This window comes from Pituophis catenifer, unplaced genomic scaffold, assembly GCF_029215685.1.
Source record: "Pituophis catenifer annectens isolate HBS135680 unplaced genomic scaffold, rPitCat1.0.hap2 SCAF_11, whole genome shotgun sequence".
Classification (NCBI taxonomy): Eukaryota; Metazoa; Chordata; class Lepidosauria; order Squamata; family Colubridae; genus Pituophis; species Pituophis catenifer.
The window spans coordinates 11,136,544-11,158,257 of record NW_027256891.1 but is presented as its reverse complement, the minus strand read 5'-3'; positions in this window follow the sequence as shown (position 1 = coordinate 11,158,257).

Genomic DNA, 21,714 nt, shown 5'->3' with positions numbered 1-21,714 from the left:
AACAGCAGGGTCCACCCCTCTGCGCGGAGAACCATGTGGCTCATTTGCAAATGCATGCCTTTGCAAATCATGGTTTATGGCTTAGCTGGTGAAATAAACAGGTCACTAAGCTTCAATCAGCAAAACAAGCTGTAAATGCATGCGTGCGTGATCTGGGTTGGATTCAGATGCCATCTATAGATTGCAAAAAGAAATCGGAGATAGAAGTTGGTGCAGCAAAAGGAAAAAGAGCCATCTTTCTCATATTCCCTGAGGTTGGGCTCCAGCACAGTCCAAATGCTCGTAAGACTAAAACTCTGGTCCCAGTGACTGATCCAGATTGGATCCTGCAACAATATCCTGCAGGGTGGATTTGGTTTAAATCAAATCGATTTAAATCACGATTTAAATCATTATTTAAATCACTATAGTAAAAAGGCTTGATTTAAATCAACTCGATTTAAATCATCATTTTTGAAGAGCAACTGTCATCTTTGTCCCACAGCGGCTCCTCCTCTGACCCGCTGTTGACTCACCGACAGTCCCATTCACTTTAATGGGATGGCTGGTGATGCGGCAGTGACACAACAAGGTGAGGGACGTGGCAGGCAGCAGGTGAGTGGATGCCAGCTAACAGGCGCTGCCATGATGGATCTGAAAAGACAGGGGCTCTTTAAATGTAAGGACTCATTTTTGCTGGTAGTTAGAATCTTTAATATGATTATTTGCAAACAAAATCCGATTTACATTTTAAAAAATCTGATTTTTTTTTTTAAAAAAAGTTAGAAAATCATCAATTTTTATCCACTCTGATATCTGGGGACACGTATATTTGCCTTCGTTTGTGAAACAGCCCTCTCTATCTATCTGGCTTTTGGAGCAGATCCTTTTCCTACCCCATTCTCAAAACCTCACCTTGCCAAAGAGGGGAGGGATTAGCAGGGAAATTGGCACAGACATAAAGGTCCACGGTTGTTCCACAGAGTCTCACACTTCTAAATGATTAAAGGTAAATGTAAAGGTTCCCCTTGCACATATGTGCTAGTCATTCCTGATTCTAGGGGGCGGTGCTCATCTCCGTTTCAAAGCGGAAGAGCCAGCACTGTCCGAAGACGTCTCCGTGGTCATGTGGCCGGCATGACTAAACGCCAAAGGTGCATGGAACGCTGTTACCTTCCCACCAAAGGTGGTCCCTATTTTTTCTACTAGCATTTTTTACATGCTTTCAAACTGCTAGGTTGGCAGAAGCTGGGACAAGTAACGGGAGCTCACCCCATTACGCGGCACTAGGGATTCGAACCACTGAACTGTCGACCTTTTGATCAACAAGCTCAGCGTCTTAGCCACTGAGCCACCACATCTAAATGATTAAAGTACCCTAATTTCATTGATAGAAATGGTGCTGGATCTCAGGCTCTGCTCCTAGGCTTCCTTGTTTCCCGATTCTTTCTGACTCAACAGCTTCTCTCATCAACAAAAGCCTCTCCCAGCCCTTCAGCCAGCAACAATATTTAAGTTTTAGCTCAGTTTTTCCATCATTTTTCTCACTGGTTAGTGCCCTTGAGCAATCCACACAACCTGCTTTTATACTTAAGAGCATTCATGAATATTCTAAGACATCCTGCCGTCCAACCAGCCTTGACACACACTGCCACTGCATAAGTTAATTGTGCGCTCTAATGTGCACCAACATTCTAAGAAAGAAAAATGAAGAAAAACAAAGATTTTCAGCAGAAGAAGCTGGGAAAAAAAAGGGGGGGCGGGAATGGCCGCAAAGGGCAGAGGGAAAAAAGAGAGAAAGCATATTAGAAATTGCATAACAGGAAGAGAAAGTCCCATTATATTTAACCGAGTTCAACAGCCAAAGCTGAATTAAAATCAGCAGACGTCACCAGGTGAAATTATAAGAAGCGCTAGCTATAAAAGTTCTAAAGTGAAATTAACCAAGATAAGAAATTGTAACGGCATGTTGAGAAAGACCTTGGGGGACAAGAGAGAGAGCCACAGATTGACAACTGACATGTAAAAGGTATCTCGTGCCACAGAAGGAGAGGGGAGTGGGAAGCATTTCAAAAGAGACTCTCCCTACTTTTCTGGAGAGTAAAAGGAAATAGGGAGAGAAGTACTTTTGATCTTGCAAGATTCTGTTAATGTAACTTTACAGTAAAGACAGAGACAGAGGTGGGTTTCAGTAGGTTCTGACCAGTTCTGGAGAACCGGTAGCAGAAATTTTGAGTAGTTCGGAGAACTGGTAAATACCACCTCTGACTGGCCCCGCCCGCATCTATTCTCTGCCTCTCGAGTCCCAGCTGATTGGGAGGAAATGGGGAGTTTGCAATAACCTTCCCCTGGAGTGAGGTGGGAATGGAGATTTTACAGTATCCTTCCCCTGCCATGCCCCCCAAGCCACGCCCCCCAAGCCACGCCCACAGAACCAGTAGTAAAAAAAATTTGAAACCCACCACTGGACAGAGGTAGTATTTCTGGTTGTGCTTTTTGTCTGGAGTAACTTGAAGGGCTAATAGATAGGTATACACCCCTTCCTTGGTTAACAATTACCTTACTACGACACCATCTACTAGCTTTTTTGGCTGCTGCTGCACACTGCTGGCTCATGTTTCCTGTAAGTGATCATCCACTAGAACTCCAAGGTCCCTCTCCCAGTTAATGTTTTTGAGCCTAATCTGTACTTATATTTTTGGGTTTTCCTGCCTAAGTGTAAAACATTGCTTTATTCCACATTAAATTTCATGTTGTTGGACAGGACCTATTGTTCAAGTCTGTCAAGATCTTTTTTTGATCAATGTCTAATCAGTAGACTTAAGACTTAGAATCTAAGAATCTTAGAATTTATTGTCACTTTGAATATGCACTAATCGACATACATTAAAATGAATTTTTGTTTCAAGCTGTACAGAGTTTGCCTGCAATACTCGCTTTAACTACTGTGCCAGCAGGGGTCTATAGGCTACATCAGGGGTCTGCAACCTTAAACACTGAAAGAGCCATTTGGACCCGTTTCCCACAGAAAAGAAAACACCGGGAGTCACAAAACCCTTCCCGTGCCTGACTATTTCTTGAGCGGCCACAAAACTAGCATATGTAGTTGAATTAAACGTTCTGTTTTCTTCTGAAACTTTTCTTTTCTTGGATTTATCCATGGTTGGCCTACCGGGGGTTGAAGCTCAATAAATTGCGTGCCGGCGGGTGTCACACATTGGCAGTTGTGAGTGCCCTCTCTGATGGTACGTGAGCCATCACTCCAGTTCAGCTCTGCTGCGCATGCTCCTGCCAGCCAGCTGGTCTTCGGGTCTGTCTCTGCCGCACATGGGCAGGGGGCGCAGGGGGTGGGGGACATGCTTGGGAGGGCATGCGTGTATGCATGGGGGTGGGGCGCATGTGCGGGAGCCGTGCATTCATGCTGTGGGTGGGGCACATGTGCAAGGGCCACTCACACTTTGCTGTTTGGAGGTTTGGGCGTGCACACACTTTGGGCACTCAGTCTGGAAAAGGTTAGCCATCACTGCCCTATATCAAAGTAATTTTCCACAAGAAGCTTTGGGTTGGGTTGGGTTGGGTTGGGTTGGATTGGGTTTTGGGGAGGAGAAGGTGCCACTTCTCCCTTCACTGGCCTCAGGATAAATCTTTTTTGTTCTGGATATGTGTAAACATCAAGGAACTTCACGGACTTTGTATCCCTTCCTTTGAGTCCCGGAAAATCTTACCATCTCCCAGGGCAAAATACAAGGATTCACGGTGTTTTCTTGACTCTACATCATATTTTGAGACAAAATTAAAAACTTGTTATGCCACAGATGTAAACACAAGCAGATTTGCTTCCTCTGCATACTTCTCTGCAAAGTATTCCATTTTTCCTTGGTGCAGCCTGCAGGTTTCCCCAGACAGTGTTCTCTTTGCCTTGTTTTTAAAGCTCCACATTTATCTCAGAGCTCTTCCATCTGGTCCACATCTCAATGGGCAGCCAGAATCCGAGTGTAACCACTAACACTTCTCACTCAACCCCTGACTACCCACCGTCTTTCTCAACCAGTTTCCATAGCAACCAGGGACTGACAAAAAAGAATCTAGGGTAAGAAAGATTTTTAAGTTACCCTATTTTGAAATTTCTTATCAAGTTTCCAATATTCCACTCACTGTTCACATGGAAACAAGGAAGAAGAAGCAAGACGGAGAGTTTCTTGTTTCTTTTCCTAGGCACAGATCTATTCCAGATGCACGGAAAGTTTTCACTGCCCAGGTGGGTAAGTTGCAAGAGAGGAAGAAATGAGAGGAGAGGTTTGAAGACTAATGTTGCATATAATATCAAAGTGACTTTTCTGAATGCAAATGCATAGACAGGAGGGTTCTGAACAGGCTTGTGTTTAGCAAAAGAACAAAGGATGCCTACTTATTTACAGAAGGAACACTTTTATAAACTGTAGAAATCTCAAAGCAGTTTTCAGCAATTTTCAAGCAGTTTTAACATTTAGTAAAAAGAATGTTAAAAAATAAAAAACAATTGAAAAGAGAAATACAGTGATGAGCAGGCTTCTGGTGAGGTCTATGGAGAAATAGTTATCTCCAAAAGAGCAGAGATGGCACCATGGTGGAGATCAGTGCCCACGTGTCCAACACTGGATATTGAAATTCTCTCTGAATAAAGAAAAGATTCTGAGATAATCCACTTGTTCTCCAGTTAACTCTTTCTTGTAAGTAAACTTCAAGAATGGAAATTTTTGCCCATCAGTGGCTAGGAGGCAAGGGATTCCATCTATACACTCAGCCACAATCTAGCCTTTATGGGCAATAAACCCAGCCAAACCTCATTTCTGATACACTTTTGGAATTAATTATTCTACAGATTAAGAGAGATTTTCTTTTGTGCAGGATAAGATCCCTCTTGGCGAGTTTCATTTTTTCTGGATTATAAAATTAAAAGAGGATTTGAGGATTTAAAGACTAAAGAATGTTTGGTTTAAAAAAAAACTTAGCAAGAGCTGATTTTTTAAAGTTTAAAACTGACAAAAGGAATATTTTTAAAACATTTTTTCTCCCATGGAAATGTGTTGGAATAAATGTAATCGAATTAAGCAATGAAACCAGACTTCCATGGGAATTTCTTTTTGGTTACAACTAAGGATTACAGACAATTGACGGAATTTATAAAATAAAAGGAAGGTGGGCAGATTGTGTTCCTGATGGTAACTATGGGTATGAGGAAAATGGGAAGGGAGGAATTTGCCTTTTTTCTTGTTTTAGACATTGTGGATTATAATATAATACAACAACTGGAAAAGCAGGATGAATAGAAGTGAGGAGAGATTCCCTGAAACCACTTGCAGAAACAGAAATTCCATTAGATTTATTGCAGAAAACATTTGATCAAATTGGCAGTAAACTGGCTGAGTTACTTGAGACTAAATTTACAGCTTTAGAGAAAAAAAATAGATGAAACACTTGTTAAAATGAAAAAGGAAATTAAAGAAGTTTTAAAAATTGAAAAATTCTGTAAAACAAATGTCTGGAGATAGAAAACAAGTTAGTGACAAGCGGAAAATTTGGATAGTTAGGCAGAAATTATAGAAAGAGAGATGGAGAAAGAACTAGATAATTTGGCGCTAATGGAAGTGAAATAGGAGGAATTATGTCCGAGATTTAGAGCTATTCCAAAGGCTTCTGATGAAAATATTGAAAGGAAATTATACAAGCTTTGGCTGTTTTTTTTTTTTGATTGGGAAGAAGACGACACAGAGGCAGAGACAGACAAAGATATATAAATTCAAGATTCACAATAACAAGAAATATTCCAAGTGATGTTTTAGTGAGAGAAGGCAAGCGATCAAGTTTTCTAACAGCATCTTAATACAAGATTGAAGGTTGGTAATACAGATATAATTGTCCTAAATAAAATTCCTATCAGACCTCTAGGTAAGAGGAAAAGGACCCCCCACCCCCAACTGAAGGATTCAAGTGGAAAATGACCCCATTTGGTTGGGACAAATTAAAAAGTGTGATTTTTTTTTTTTTACTTCTAAACAGCAGATATTTCAGCTGAATTCTATTCAAAATTTTTAGGGGGAAAAAAAAAGAACCAAAAGAGATCAGGGTACCGTCAGTCAAATTATGTCGACTGGCGACTCCCAGGGGGAGGGCCTTCTCTGTGGGGGCTCCAACCCTTTGGAATGAACTGCCCCCGGAGATACGGAATATCCCTGATCTCCGTGCTTTCCGCCGTGCCCTCAAGACCCTGATGTTCCAACAGGCAGGGCTAAACATACAAACATGCAAATGATTTTTTAAATGTTATCTAATTCTGGGTTTTATTTAATTGACCAAACTAAGTAACAATTTTAATTAGCAATTTTATGATGTTTGTGTGTCTATATTTTTCTTGACTGTACACCGCCTTGAGTCCTACGGGAGAAAGGCGGTATAGAAATATAATAAATAAATAAATAAATAAATAAATAAATAAATAAATAAATGGACATCTCAGAGGAGACTACAGAGAAATCCAAAAAGATGCAAAGAGAGAACTCTTTATTTAAAAGGCATGTAAATTCCATGGCATGATTTATACCAGTGGTGTCAAAGCCTCGCAACTTTAAGACTTCAACTCCACGGTTCTTAAATTTGCCCAGGTTAGACACCCCTGATTTATACTATAGTTTGATAGTGCTTTCTACCTGAAACTGATTTTAACAAAAACACTGGGGGAGCATGAGTGTCCACAAGGGCAGTAGAGGTAATCCTCAATTTACGACCACAATTGAGCCCAACATATCTGTTGTTAAGTGAGACATTTGTTAAGTGAGTTTTACCCCATTTTATGACTTTTCTTGCCACAGTTGTTAAATGAACCACTGCAATTGTTACATTAGAAACACGGTTGTTAAGTGAATCTGGCAAAGCTCATTGACTTTGCTTGTCAGAAGAATTGCAAAAAGTGATCACATGACCCCAGGACACGGCAAGGGTCATAAATATGAGTCAGTTGTCAAGCTTTTAAATTTTGATCACAGGATCATGGGGATGCTTTAAAGGTTGTTAAGTGTGAAAAATGGACATAAGTCACTTTTTCAATGATGCTGTAACTTCGAATGGTCACAAACGAACTAATGTAAGTCAAGGACTATCCATATCTAGGTTTACAAGAGAGCAAGGAACAATCACACTCCTATCTTTCTTTGTGTGTGAAAAAGGGGACAGGATTGTGATAATAATAACACCCACCATCTTGCAGATTTTTGATCACATCTCCACAGATGCTTCCGGACTAGAGATGTATGAGATTGCATGGGCCGTTGAAGCCAATGTTGCCCACTGCTCAGGGGTGAAACACTCCCGGTTCGGACCGGATCGCCCAATCTGGTAGCGATGGCGGTGAGTGGTTCGGAGAACCGGTAGCAAAAATCCCTGCCCTCCCCCCATGTCCAGCTGAGTTACGTGATCATCAGAGGCTGTTTTTTTTACTTTTAAAATCTTTTTTTTTCTATAACCTCTTCGGCTGAAAAAATGCTTTTAAAAGTAAAAAAAACCAGCCTCTGACGATCAGGCAACTCAGCTGGGATCGACAGAGGCTTTTAAAAGCATTTTTTTTACAACCTGGTTGTAGAAAAAATGCTCTTAAAAGTAAAAAAAAAAAAGTTGGCCACGCCCACCCAGTCACATTACACCACCACCACCACCAAGCCACACCCACAGAACTGGTAGTAACAAATTTTACATTTCACCACTGCCACTGCTGTATTAGAAAGAATAGGGAAGTCCATGTTCTTTTTTAAGTATTCAAAAAAATATATCATTAACAGATGCTGTTATTAGCATTTACTACATTAGGAGTCCCCAACCTTTGGTCCATGGTCCAGTACCAGGCCACAGACTATTTGCCACTGGGCCATGTGAGGGGATGGCCGGTGCGCACGCCTCTGTGTGCACACACAACCCCATTGAAGCAAGCGTCATCGCAGATGCTTGCAGCCCCTCTCTCACAGCCCTCGTCACGGGCATTCAGAGCCACACTCACTCTCATATTGCCATGAATGTTGCAGGTACTCATGCGCATGTGCGCACGCACACATGTTTGACCCTCTCACAAAATCATCCCCTCTGTCCCCCCTCCCCCAGCTCCGGGCCGCCAATCCAGAAAAGTTGGGGAACATATGAAGAAGAGTTGCAGGAACTGGGCATGGCTAGTCTAGTGAAGAGAAGGACCAGGGAAGACATGATAGCAGTCTTCCAATATTTGAGGGGCTGCCACAGAGAGGAGGGGGGTCAAGCTATTTTCTAAAGCACCTGAAGGCCAGACAAGGAATAATGGATGGAAACTGAACAAGGAGAGATTCAACCTGGAAATAAGGAGAAATTTTCTGACAGTGAGAGCAATCAACCAATGGAACAGAAGTTGCCTTCAGAAGTTGTTGGAGCTTCATCCCTGGAAGCTTTTAAGAAAAGACTGGACTGCCATCTGTCAGAAATGGTGTAGGGTCTCCTGCTTGGGCAGGGTTGGACTAGAGGACCTACAAGGTCCCTTCCAACTCTGTTAATCTGTTAAACTCTGTACTACAATACAAGGAGGAAAGGAATTCACTTAGAGAAAGTCCATATATGGAGCTGTGTCACCAGAAGGATTGCAGTGTTCCTCTTTTACTGGTCATAGCAGCTGAGCTTGGGAACGGCAGGTCCACAGTATCGGGAAAACTGCAGATTCTCCACACTGATTTCATCTCCCAATGAGGACTGGATACTGGGTCCTTAGAGATAGTCCTCGACTTACAACCACAACTGAGCTCAAGATTTCCGCTGCTCAGTGAGAGAGTTTTTAAGCGAGCTTTGCCCCATTTTATGACCTTTCTTGCCACCGTTGCTCAGTGAATCCCCAGCGTTGTTAAGTAACACGGTTGTTAAGTGAATCTGGCTTCCCCAGTGACTTTGCTTGTCAGGAGGTCACAAAAGAAGAATCACGTGACCCTGGGCCATTGCAACCGTCATAAATATGAGTTGGTTGCCAAGCATCTGAGTTTTGATCATGCGACCATGGCGATGGGATGCTGCAATGGTCGTAAGTATGAACAATGGTCATAATAAGTCACTTTTTCCAGTGCCGTCGTAACTTCAAACGGTCACTAAATGAATGGCTGTAAGTCGAGGACTACCTGTACAAAAATGCTAGACGCTTATTGGCAGAATTGTAGAATAGAAATTTTGAATAGAAAGAAAGAGTGCAGATAATCCTCAACTTACAACCATTTGTTTAATGACTGAAGTTACGAGGGTGCTGAAAAAACTGACTTGCTTATACTTATGACCACAGCAATGTCCCCAGAGTTATGTGATCAGAATTTGGGCACTTGGCAACTGGCATGCATTAACTATGTTGTAGTGTCCGTGTGTGTGTGTGTGTGTGTGTGTGTGTGTGTGTGTGTGTCATGTGATTGCCATTTGTGATCTTCCTAAGGGACAAGGAAGCAGGATTTATTCAACATTTCCTCAACAACTGTGTGATTTATTTTAACGCCCATGGAAAAAAATTGAGTGCGTTTCACTTAACAACCATATTGCTCAGCAATAAGAAGTTCTGGCTCCATTCCCACGAGTCGAGAACTCCCAGTATATAGAATTAGAAATAGTCAGCTCCCATTGTGAATGAGAGCACTTCCCAGTGCAACATTTGGTTGCAGGTACACTGGCCAAACCTTTTAATATTAAATTTTAGAGTTAAGCATTCCCTTTGAGATTATTATTTTATGCTTTACCTTTCAGCCAGGATTTCAAAATAGCTCGCCCTTAAAATACTAAGCAGTGCCTTTTAAGTTCTCTTTTAAGTTCTAAAATCCCACGGTTCTATCAAACCACTTGGAATGGAAACCGAAAACTCTTTTTTTTACCAGAAGAACCTGAATATTTTTTACAAGCATCATGTTATACTTTTCATTTACAGTAAAGTTTAAAGATTTTAAAAGTTTCCATGTCTTGTGTTGTGTGTAGACCATAGCCCAGTCTCACTTGAAAAGTCCTGCTTGTACATCTTTTGCTCCTTTTTTATATTTTTACACATGCCCTCAATTTTGGCTTATGATTACTAACAAATTCACAGCCTATTGAGGAACACAGATCTTATAAGCCAGTGTTTCTCAACCTTGGTAGCTTGAAGATGGGTGGACTTCAACTCCCAGAATCCCCCAGCCAGCAGCGCTGGCTGGGGGATTCTGGGAGTTGAAGTCCACCCATCTTCAAGCTACCAAGGTTGAGAAACACTGTTATAAGCCCTTTTGCTTTCTACCTGGGCTTTCCAGTTAGATGTGGTTAGAGAAGACAAAGAATGCAGCCCTGGCCAACAGTGGAGAAGTTCAGTCCTTGACTTACAACAACCACAACTGAGCCCAAAATTTCTGTTGCTAAGTGAGGCAGTTGTTAAGTGAGTTTTTCCCATTTTATGACCTTTCTTGCCACAGTTATTAAGTGAATCACTACAGTTGTTAACTTAATAACATGGTGGTTAAGTGGATCTTGTTTTCACATTGACTTTGCTTATCAGGTGGTCACGAAAGGTGATTGCATGGCCCTGGGACATTGCCACCGTCATAAATATGAGTCAGTTGCCTAGTATCTAGACTTTGATCATGTGACCATGGGGATGTTGCAATGGTTGTGTGAAAAACGGTCATACGTCTCTTTTTTTTCACTGCCACTATAACTTTGAACAATCACTAAACGAACTGTTTTAAGTCGAGGACTATCTGTAATTAGGGACACATATAATACAGTGACACAGTCAGGGTGGATTTGATTTAAATCGAGTTGATTTAAATCACAATTTAAATCATGATTTAAATCACTAGTAAAAAGGCTTGATTTAAATCAACTCGATTTAAATCATAATTTTTAAAGAGCAACTGTCATCTCTGCTACTCCTTTGAGCCATTGTTGACTCACCGATAGTCCCAGTGTTGCAGAATATACAGCCTCATGCTACATGACTAAGCTCCATTTCATGCTGAATAAACTAAATTATTTATGTATCTTAAATAGAAAACTATCTTACGATAGATTTTTACCCCAAAAGTTTTTTATTAAAATAAATTCAATAAAAATCAAAAAAATCCAATTTAAATAAAAAAAAATCCAATTTAAATAAAAAAAAATCTGATTTTTTTGATATTTTTTAAAAAATCATTGATTTTTATCCACCCTGGACACAGTTAATTTGGAGTAAAAGTAGAAGTTTATTGACCCCTCCTTGTTTGTTCCTGCTTTATCTTTAGTCTGGTTTCAGCCTAGACCAGGGGTGTCAAACTCGATTTCATTGAGGGTTGCATCAGGGTTGTGTTTGACCTTGGAGGGCCAGGTGGACGTGGCTGGGGTGGACGTGACCAGCTTGTGTTACTCGTGTTGGGGGCATATGTAGTGGCCCAGGCAGGGATCGGGGATCCATTGTCTCCTTCCTTCCTTCCTTCCTTCCTTCCTTCCCTCCCTCCCTCCCTCCCTCCCTCCCTCCCTCCCTTTCTTTTTCTTCCCTCTTCATTCTCCTTTCTTCTTCTTCTTCCCCTCTTCCCTTCTTTTTTCTTCCTTGCTCTCTTCCCATATTTTCTTCTTTTTCTTTGTCTTTCCTCTTTCCCTTTCTCCTTTCCCGTCCCTTCCTTCTTGGATGCTCAAACACAAAAGGGGAAACATTTCTCCTTTTTTGTTTGTTTGCTTTGCTTTTTGTTTGTTTTGCTAGCCCTCTGCCAGCAAAAACGGAGCCTGGGGGGGCCACGTGCAGACCTCCCGAGCTCTGTTTTTGCTAGCAGAGGGCTGCAGGAGGCCATTGCAGCCGAAAACAGAGCCTGGGAGGGCAGCACACGGCCCTCCCAAGCTCCGTGTTCACTGGCAGAGGCACCTCAGGTCAGTCCTTCGCTGTTTCCAGGGTGACCCTGGAAAGGCCAAATCTAAGCACCCCAAGAGTCAGAACCGGCCTGTAGGCCTTGAGATTGACCCCCCCCTGGCCAAGACTCACAATACTTACTAGAACTTGCCAAAAGATAAAACTAGACGTAAATTGATAAGTCTAAGCACACATTCGGTTTCATTAGGAGGAGGGGGGGTAGCATTTTGTGTGAACCAGGCCACTGTGTGGCCTACTGAGTAAGCCATACTTAAAACAAAAAATGGCTCAGCATGATGTAAACGTCTGCAATTAATGGTCTAAACACACTTAGTAGGCATCATGGCTGAGTGGAGATGTTAGCTAATGCAAGTACAACACTAAACATTGCATCTTAATGCCTCTCCAAGATAGCATCAAAGAAATAATGAAGTGTCCCCTCCTCCCCACCGACTTTCAAGAGTAGCTGTGGAACTAACTAAAGATATGATGTCTGAAACAGAAACCAGATATATTGGGGAGGGGAGAAAAAGATAGAAACATTTGGACAGGAAATCTCTCTGAGCCTTTGCATCTTTTCTTGGAAGATGATTCCCAACCACATACGTTCAGAGAATGCTCTTTTCTTTTCTTTTTTTTTAAAAAAGAATTAATTAATTTTCATTAAGGCTGTGCAATGTTTCAGATTCAATTCCAAAAAAATTGCTTTATGGAATGCAAGCAGCACTCTTTGGTAACATCATAAGACAGCAACATCTTCCCTCCCCCTCCCAAAGATCAGAGCATGAACAGCTGGTGTGTGCAGTTGTGGAAATAGAGGCAGCTGCTTTAATGAGACACTCACTGGGTTTGCATTTCAGAATTGAAATCAAAGCATTGCACAGACCCGTGATGGCAAACCTATGGCGCGTGTGCTACAGGTGGCACCCAGCGCCCTCTGTGGGCACGCGAGCCGTTGCCCCAGTTCAGCTCCGCTGAGCATGTGCGCATGCCTTCCCCCCCGGCCAGCTGGTCGTCGGGTCTCTGCCATGCATTCATGGGGGACAGGGCGTATGCGCATGCGTGGGGGTGAGGGGTGCGGGGGCATGCGTAGGGGCAGGGGTGTGCAGGGGTGCGCACATTGCACTTTGGGGTTTTGGGCATGCACATGCATTATACATGTGCTTGCGCTTTGGGCATTCGGTCCGGAAAAGGTTAGCCATCACTGGTATAGACCTAGCAGTCATGTAATCGTCTCATCTCTCACATATCAGAAAGATACTGTCCTGGACATAACATTTCAGGGACAATCTAATACTCAGAGTGGAGCAATCTCAATGGTCCATTTTAAATACCCAAGACCCAAAACAGATAATATAAGAAGGAATATGAATGTGAGATTCTGGGCAGAAAATATTTGCCAAGCGCTATCTTGACCTCAGTTTTTCAGCTGTCAATACATGCATCTGTCTTCTAGCAAAAGTTACTGTGCCTTGGTATCAATTTTTCTCACCATTTTGTTATACCTTGAATTTGTCATCATCCATGCAAGGAAGAACATGCACGCGCCTTCTGCCCTTCTGATCTCTTTTCTTTTCTCTTTGTACTAGGACTTAAGCAGTAACATTAACCCTGAAAAAAGATGGTGGTTTATACTGTAATTCACAATTTACGTCAAGGGAGGGCAGCCATACTAAATCATTCCTTGCCTCTGTGCTGTGAATTGCTCTCACAAGGAAACTGTTGCAATGAGTCTTTGGCAAACATCACAAAAATTCAAAATTTTCCATAATGTGTATAAATTAGTATAGGTGTTATGTTTTTTCAAAGCAATATTCCCTCTGTCATTACATCTGGTATTATCAAATAAAATTTTAACTTATCAGAGCTAATTGCTTAACAACTTATTAACAGTGCCAAGAATGGAGATCTCATGAAAAGAGGATTTACTTTCATATTGTCTCGATGTTGGGCTCCGAAAACCAAGAAAGACTGAGACTCTTCTAGCAATAGCAATAGCAGTTAGATTTGTATACCGCTCCATAGTGCTTTACAGAGCTCTCTAAGCGGTTTACAAATGTCAGCATATTGCCCCCAACAATCTGGGTCCTCATTTCACAGATCGCAAAAGGATGGAAGGCTTAATCAATCTCAAGCCCCATCAGAATCAAACTCCAGACTGTGAGCAGAGGTAGCCTGCACTGTTGCATTCTAACCACTGATGTCACTGGGGATCTTCTAAGGTTTATTGTTCCTGTCCTATACACAGGACTCTTGACAAACTAAAGCAGCTGACTTGATGGGCTGCCACAGAGAGGAGGGGGTCAAGCTATTTTCCAAAACACCTAAAGGCTAGACTATTTTGGACATGAGATGCAACACCCAGAAAAATACAGCATACTTAAGGACCTCCAAGGAAAGATTGAAGGCAAACGAGGTCCAGGCAGAAGAAGAATATTGTGGCTTCAAAATCTACGGGACTGGTTTGGACAAAACTCAGCAGCACTTTTTCGTTGCAGCTGTTGATAAAAATAGATCACCAACATGATCAGCAATGTTCAATGATGGATAGTCTAGGAGAAGGACCAGGGGAGACATGATAGCAGTCTTCCAATATTTGAGGGAGTGCTACAGAGAGGAAGGGGGTCAAGCTATTTTCTAAAGTACGTGTAGGGCAGACAAGGAATAATGGATGGAAACTGAACAAGGAGAGATTCAAATTTTCTGAGAGTGAGAACAATCAACCAATGGAACAGAAGTTGCCTTCAGAAGTTGTGGGAGTTTCATCACTGGAAGCTTTCAAGAAGAGACTGGACTGCCATCTGTCAGAAATGGTGTAGGGTCTGCTTGGGTGGGGGGTTGGACTAGATGACCTACAAGGTCCCTTCCAACTCTGTTAATCTGTACCTGTATCTGTATCTGTATCTGCATCTGTATCTATATCTGCATCATAAAGCGTATACTCTGGGAACTATTTATGGAGGAGTCATTTTCATCCTCTTTCTCTCACACAAACTGTGTTGTCTCTTATTCCTCCAAAATGCAGTCCCTCCCTCCCTCCTGGGAATCCAGACAACTTTCCATCACAAAAGGTAAAGTTAAAGGTCCCCTTCGCACGTATGTCCCAGTCCTTCCCGACTCTAGGGGGCAGTGCTCATCTCCGTTTCAAAGCCGAAGAGCCAGTGCTGTCCGAAGAAGTCTCCGTGGTCATGTGGCCGGCATGACTAAATGCCAAAGGCTCATAGAACACTGTTCCCTTCCCACCAAAGGTGGTCCCTATTTTTCTACTTGCATTTTTTACGTACTTTCGAACTGCTAGGTTGGCAGAAGCTGGGACAAGTAACGGGAGCTCACCCCATTACGTGGCACTCGGGATCAAAATTTGCACGCTTAGCAACTGACTCATATTTATGACCATTGCAGTGTCCCGGAGTCACGTGATCCCCCTTTGTGCCTTCTGACAAGCAAAGTCAATGGGGAAGCCAGATTCGCTTAACAACCGTGTTACTAATTTAACAACTGCAGTGATCCACTTAACAACTGTGTCAAGAAAGGTCATAGTGTGGGGCAAAACTCACTTAACAACCGCTTCGCTTAGCAGTGAAAATTTTGGGCTCAAATGTGATCGCAAATCAGGGACTATAATCTGCCCTATGTTATTATTTGCAATTCCATCACTTTCCTAAGGATTTCTCATACGGAAGAGTCTCTTTTTGTAAGTGCTGCACACAGGATTTAATCTCTTCACTGAGCAGACCTAGTATTCCTTACTTTATCTGAGAAAAAAAAATACAATTTTCATACAGAACTCCAGGGTGGATAAAAATCAATGATTTTTTTAAAAAAAATCAAAAAAATCAGATTTTTTTAAATTTAAATTGGATTTTTTTTATTTAAATCGGATTTTTTTGATTTTTATCGAATTTATTTTAATAAAAAACTTTTGGGGTAAAAATCTATCGTAAGATAGTTTTCTATTTAAGATACATAAATAATTTAGTTTATTCAGCATGAAATGGAGCTTAGTTATGTAGCAGGAGGCTGTATATTCTGCAACACTGGGACTATCGGTGAGTCAACAGCGGGTCAAAGGAGTAGCAGAGATGACAGTTGCTCTTTAAAAATTATGATTTAAATCGAGTTGATTTAAATCAAGCCTTTTTACTAGTGATTTAAATCATGATTTAAATTGTGATTTAAATCAACTCGATTTAAGTCAAATCCACCCTGCAGAACTCTAAAACTGACCAATGGAATTCAAAGCCACTATTTGAATTCTATCCTTACCAACAAATCACACTGAGGCCAAGAAACAGCATTTTTTTCCCCTTTCTGTTTTACTTTGTGGTTGTTTAGTGTTTGTTTGTTTTGTTTTTGCTTCAGCCATTTCAGTTGCTTCTGTTAAAGCAGCTAGAGACCGAAAGGAAATACAATTAATCTCTCCATAGCGGGGAAGACGCTGTCCGCTGTCCAGGTGCTAACAGCAAATAGGCAATTACAAGGCCCCTGCTATTTTTCTTGCTTATGGTGCTTAAACTTTAGATCAAACTTAGACAGGGTAGCTTTTCAACTAGAGGATAATCCTCTTTCGGATAGAAGATGGGGTCACCATCTACAGCAGGTATAGGGAACCTGCAGCCACCTCGAAGTTGTTGCTCTTCATGTTCAAATAACCCTTATCGTGTTTCCTATGGATGCTGGCAGAAGGTTTACTGACACTTGGGAGACTCCCCACGCCTTCTATGGGAGAACTGAGAAGGCAGCTTGGTCCTTTCAAAGTTAACAAACATCCTACTTGTAATTGCAAAGCGTAAAAGTGAGCAGAAAATGCATTCAAAACTAAGACCTACACTTGCACTGTTTGTTCCTAAGCATGAAACTGCCATTATTTTCTCCAGATAAAATATAAATATAAAATAAACATGCTGGAAAGAAATAACATTAAAAAAAAAAGACAACCTTTTACTGAAAGGAACGAAAGCCAGCAGAACTATTAAAATTGGGCGAGACAGAGATCTAATCTGAATTAGGTTGGTTTAGGATTCATAAACTTTGTCCCATCCTGTATGAAGGTCAGGTGGGAAAGAAAAGAACTGGTGCTCTACTAACCACTTGATTCAGCCAGGAAGTCAACTTGGTTGGCGCAGCCTTGGTGGCACAGCAGACTAAAGTGCTGTTAAGTAGCATTTAACTACCAGCTGCCTGCAATTACTGCAAGTTCAAATCTCACCAGGCTCAAGGTTGACTCAGCCTTCCATCCTTTCGAGGTAGGTAAAATGAGGACCCGGATTGTGGGGGCAATAAGCTGACTTGGTATAAAAAAAGAACACTGCTTAGGGGGCCCCGAAAGCCCACTAAGAGGTATATACAAAAGTATGAAGGCTATTGCATAATACATTTTAAGCCACCCTGAGTCTCCGGAGAAGTGTGGCATATAAATTGAACCAATAAATAAACAAATAAACAAACAAACAAACTTGGGCAATGCACCAGATTAGCAGTCCAAGACAATGAAACTTTAGTAGTTGCGCTCCTCTCTCGGGAGATAACAGTGGTGGCTCAGTGGCTAAGATGCTGAGCTTGCCGATCAGAAAGGTTGGCCGTTCAAATCCCTCGTATAGGTCTCCTCCGTGAGCAGGGGGAGTTTGGACTAAATGACCTCCAAGGTCCCTTCCAACTCTGTTACTTTGAGAGGCTGCTTAACAAGCGGGAGCAAAACAGAATGAAAACCTATTTAGAACTAATTATATAGAAAGGAGGAGGGAAACAGCTCTACAGATGAATAGGGGTATCCCGTTTGCACCCCCGGCCATTGCTCTGAAAAGCAGAAAGGAACATGTATGCACTTCCCAGGCAAGAATTTTGTGGTCACAAAGAAAGCACAATGACCCAAAGCCCAAATTTGGTGTTCAAAATGCAGGAAAAGCACATTACAAAACAACCGTAATATGATCGGCATGGTTTTAACTGAATCTGCCGTGTGAACACAGCTCCTGTTATTTGCAAACAATAGCTTTTGGCCTAGTGTAGGGAGGGACTTCAGTTTGCTTCTTCAGCTATATGAGCAGTTGAGGGCCCCTTAGGAGCCACTTTCTAAAGGCAAAAAAATCATGCAGGGATGACCCCCCCTCCTCCCCACCATCAGAACATGCTGTCCCTTTCAAGCAGAGAAAATATCTCACCATGGCATAATGCCTTGGTTACCTGGGCCTTGGTTGTGTGTGAACCATGTTCTATGGCAGGGGTCTCCAAACTTGGCAACTTTAAGACTCAGCAGCTGGCTGAGGAATTCTGGGAGTTGAAGTCCACAAGTCTTAAAGTTGCCAAGTTTGGAGACCCCTGTTCTATGGTTTAGAATGATGTATAAGCCTTTGACTTATTTCATAAATATAAGTAAGAAAACCATGGGTTTAGCTTGGCTGCTGCAGGATCAACCCAAGATCATTCCAATTTCTCTTGGGATGGAGCCTGGGACCCATCACTCCCCATCTCTGTAGGCTGAAAAAGAAATGCCAGATTTTTTGTGTGCGTGGGGGTGGAGAGTTTCAAATAGGGAAGGCCTTGAATAGCAGCTGCAACATCTTTTTGGAATGCCACCTGCTTGAGTTCTCCAGCAAACCAAGGTTTCATAGAGGCTCATACTGTAATGAAACTTTGCAACAAGGTTACTCCGTGGCTTCTTTAATGGTGGTCTGATCAACAGAGCACAATGAGAACCAATTTTGTTTTGGTGAGGATTCTTTCAAGATAGATAGATAGATGGATGGATGGATGGATGGATGGATGGATGATAGATAGATAGATAGATAGATAGATAGATAGATAGATAGATAGATAGATAGGAAGCTAGCCTGCTGCAATCTGGTGCTGCTTTAAGAAGTCCATCCAGATGCCCAGAAAAAAAGAAGCAAAAACAAAGGTAAACAGGAGTTCTAGAAACATCTTGGAGGACCACAAAGGTGGTAGGGGCAACCTCCAGCATCTGACACCTGTTAGATGATGGGAAGGTCACCTCCCATCAAAGCCACAGTACATTCCATCAATTCCAGATCTTCCCGCACTCTCCAGAAGTTTGGGGAACTCCAGCAATGGGAGGAAGTCATTGAATCTAGAACCCTGGGACGGATCTGGTTTTCCTTCCCCATATATTCCTCTCAATTAATCGGTTCCTCCTCCCCCCACCTTTAGATTAGAACCTGTCAAAGACCATCAGAGATACAGCTTGGCCTCTCGGTTTTCATACGCAAGCATTAAAGACTGCAGAAAGCAAGTATGAAGAGAAGCCATATATTGATGGAATATTAACAGCATTATAAAGGACCGGTTACCAAAAAAAAAAAAAAAGGTTATCAAACTCAAGTAGACAAATCTCCCTCAGTACTCATCCTGAAACTAGACTGTAGATATTATTACAGGAAGAAAAAGACCCATCGACTTGATGATGTGTCTTTTTCCTGAAAATCACGAGGTGGGGTGGAAAAAGAGACAGCGAGTAAGGATGCAAACCTTTATGTTTCACCCTTCAGAAGGACAGTCATTCTGCCTCAATTAAAATCCTTTTCCAAAATGGATTCTTTTTTCCCCCTTAGTGTTCAAAGGTTGTCTATGACAACTTCACAGTTAACTGTATCACCACTGTACAAACAGAGCAGCCTCCAGGGGAAAACACAAATCATATCTCCCATCATTTGCATATCTGTGCAATCTGTTCCACTAATTACTAGCTGGATGGCAAAGGGAGCGGAGGGGGGGGGGAGTGAAAAACCACAAACGATCCCAGGTGTGTTAGAGGGATGCAAATACACCCTGCAGAAGAAAAGCACAGAAATGGTATTCTTAAACGCACGGGATACAGCGCCAAAATGAGCAATTGCAACCGTTTAGAATCTGAGATCTTTCTCCCTCCCAAGGGAGGGAAAAGTCACATACACCTGACAATCAAAACCCTTCAAATAGTGTTTATTTTCTGCCTTTAATTACGCTACAAGTCCAACTCTGCAAATAATGAAGACCCTCGTGGTGCTACAGAGACCAAAGTCCTTAAGATCTACAAAAGCTTAAAATGATAGGGTGTGTATTTGCTAAGCCTGCTACAAAATTCATTGCTGGGTTGACTGCACTCAACAAATCTAGGAGCGCAAGTTTTTTTTTTTTTCCCCTCTTAAGTTCCAACACCATTAACCTTTCTCTCGTTCATTACTTTTAAGGGGAGACTTGGAAGTTAACACTTTTTTTTTTTAGTGCAAGATGTATTGATCATTTAATGAATCATAAACTCATTTCTCTTCCTCCTTCATTGGTGAGAAGTTCAATTTAAAATCTTGTCAGTGTCACACAAGAGAAAATATGATGAATACCCTGGTTAATTTTTCATAAAAGTTGAAATTTCCAGGTACCTCCCTTGATGCAAACCTGGTAAAAAAAAATGATTAAGGTGTCAAGCTAGAAACTAGGAGATGGTGAGTTCAAGTCCCGCCTTAACGTTGAAAGCCAGCTGGGTGACTTTGGGCCAGTCCCTCTCTTTCACATTGCAACCTACCTCACAGGGTTGTTGTTATGGGGAAAACAGGAAGAGGAAGAAGGAGTGACAGGTATGCTTGCTGCCTTGAGAAATAATAAAGGTCGGGTAAAGATAAATAAATAAAAATAATATGGAATTAACAGAAATCAGTCCCACTACATGCAGTAACGCTTACACCCAGAAAGCTTGCAAAGGATTCTGTTAATAACTACTCAATATTTTTCCTATAATCTAGCAGTAACAGGATGAAATGCAAAAATTAAAAAAGTCCCAAATATAAAATCCCCCACATATTGAAAAAGTGCAAGGGGAAAAAAAAAATAAGACACGGCTTCACGATTTCCCCTCCCTGAAAGTTATTTGCACCCATTTTATACTAATGCTTGGAACTTCCTTTTTAAATAAACGACTTGCTATTAAGTGAATGCAAATTAAATTGCTTCTACAAGAGTGTTGCACAAGATAGCATGTAGTTCACCTAGAACAGATTTCTTCCCCCCCTAAGATCATTCAGAAAACTGAACATCAGAAAAGATACACTGTTTTACACAGGAAGCAAGAGCAACCTGAATTACAGCCATAAAATTAACATTTATTAGGAGGTTCTCTCACAAGCATGTACCTTCCTGGGTGAGGTTAACACACTGTTTTGTTCACCAATCTCGGCGTACATAGGCACTCCTTTGAAAGCAGACTATATGCTGGTTTAACTCAATACTGAGATTAGTCAGTAAAACAAAATCCAAAAAGGATTTAGACTTATTTCCAGAGAGACAAAAGGAAGGGGAGGAAAGAGAGAGAAAGCCAGAAACAGCCAACACATCTTCACCCAATGGCTAGAATCCGTTTTCATACAATAATTTCCCTAGCTTGCCAAAGAAAAATACAGAGAAAAGATTCATACAAGCACGCAAGAACTGCCTCTAATAACAAATTATGATGTGTGAGATGATCATTTGCAACACAGATTTTTTGCTGAACTAACAAAGGGGGGGGAGGCAGCCACCCCTGATAAAAGGAGTGGTTGGAGTCCACAAAGCTTTAAAAATCAATACCAAAAACTACTTCTGTGGCTGATGCCAAACAGCAATGTTGATTCCTTCTCTGCACATATGATGTTGCCGTCCACACATTTTCTGTGATCACCATATCATAAAAGGGAAAATCACCATTCATTTCCAATTAATTCATCCAGTGGTTCTCCCCAGGGTCCAGCAAAACTAAACCAAAAGGCATTTAAAGACGGGAAAAAACATCACTTCCTGAAATGCTAAATGATGAAACTGGACCAGCTAGAAAAAAGATAAAACCAAAACATTCATATTTGAGAGAGGTAGAAAGTAGCCACTGATGGATGAGGAGGTGAGAGAAA